Below are 1659 nucleotides of genomic sequence, written 5' to 3'. Positions count from 1 at the left end.
CTCATTCCTCCAAAAAAAAAAGGGGGGGGGGGGAATAGGCAATTTTGTTATAACCCATAATTATAAGCAAGACCAATTGGTCCAAATGTAAACCAAGTTAATGAGGCATCACATTCTGCAATAATACTTTCCTATGTACTACAATCAAAGCAGACATACCACCTTGTAAAGCCCTGTAAAAACAGTTACCTGTACCATAACCCCATTGTGTTCACAAGGTTCATCATGCTGCCAGGTTATGCAAGTTTCATCCCTACTCAACGCCTTGGCAAAGCAAGCCAGTTCCTGCATTGGTAGCAAGGATTTCACAGCTGTTTCTAACCAGAATATGAGAGTTCTCTTCCTGTAACATTCAGTCCCATTCTAGTAAATCTGCAAGGATGTAAAGCTAGATCAACTGATTCTGCTTAATTGGGCAGACAAACTCCACAGCGCAAGCCACAAGTAACATTTCATCTGCGATCTTATTTCCAAAGCTGGTCTTTCAGCCACCAACAAACTCTCATGAAGCTTTCCAACAAAGAAAAGTAATGCCTCATTTGAGCCTTCTTAACTGCCAAATGCTATTTATGGCAATTTGGCTTTCAGCACCCTTACCTAGAAGAATATAATAACAATGATTAATTGCAAATCTAATATAATCCTTACTGTTCAGAGGAAATCTATCAACTTTAGAATCCAGGTAGGGTCACTGTAGAAAAAGTCTCCCACTCAGAATCATCAGCTGAAGAAAGTTCAATCAGAAAGCCAAGAAAAAGAAACAGTAACATTCAGAGCTGAACACTGATAAGGACTCAACTTTGAGATTTGCATATGTCCACTTCATGATCCCTGATGTTAAAAAGTCAAGTACCTTTAGTGCAAGAGAAGATGGTTCCTTTAGTGCAAGCTCCAATAGTTCCAGATGAGCTTGGAGCCTGCATGACCTCAAAGATGTGATCGCTGAACTGGAGTTCTGCAAGCAAATCTTTGTAGCTTAGACCAATTCTAAAAGACCAGTGGTTCCCCCAAGCACAGCATAAGCTCCTGAAATTTTGGCTTTAATTTTTCTGGGATTAATGTTTTGATAAGAAGGAAGCATTAATTCCTCAGTTTAAAGAAGCTGGAGTTTTATCAGCAAATGAGACCAAAGCATCAACATCTGTCATCCTTACATTTCTCCCCCCTCAGTTTCAATGAGAAATGATGGATAATTTTGGAACATGAACCTTTGAGCCCAGTAGTTTGGCCAAAGTTAGCTTCTAAACATTTGAAGAACACAAGCAGTAAGGCCTTGAATTTTTAATCCTTTCTTCTGACAGCTAAAATGTAGAAGTTCCTAGTTTCTGAAACACAGGAGGGTAAATACTGTGTGCCTCAAGAAAAGGACAAATGAAAGATGTTTACCTCCTCCATCTGGTGAAGATATTGGAAAACAAGAATCAACACACAGATCTGAAGCATCAGTTCTCTGAAAGCCAGTAGAGAGGGCAAACCGAACTCTAGCATGTATCAGCTGATGTGTTGCCAATAGATCCAGAGAGGTGCTCCTCCCCCTCTATTTAGCATTGATGAGGCCACAGCTGGAACACTGTGTCCAGTTCTCAGCACCGCACTTCAGGAAGGATGTGGATGAGCTCAAAAGGGTACAGAGATGGGCTACCCATATGATTAGGAGCC

General features: G+C 40.7%; 1 protein-coding gene across 2 annotated transcripts in view; it reads right to left on the bottom strand.

Moving 5' to 3' along the window:
- GRB10 (growth factor receptor bound protein 10) overlaps positions 1-1659 on the bottom strand; it is a 255794-nt gene that overhangs the window by 235651 nt on the left and 18484 nt on the right. The window lies entirely within an intron of this gene.

Source organism: Gavialis gangeticus, unplaced genomic scaffold (assembly GCF_001723915.1).
Source record: "Gavialis gangeticus isolate Ggan-Ray unplaced genomic scaffold, GavGan_comp1, whole genome shotgun sequence".
NCBI lineage: Eukaryota > Metazoa > Chordata > Crocodylia > Gavialidae > Gavialis > Gavialis gangeticus.
The sequence above is the reverse complement of the archived record's forward strand: the minus strand, read 5'-3'. Positions and strand labels throughout refer to the sequence as shown.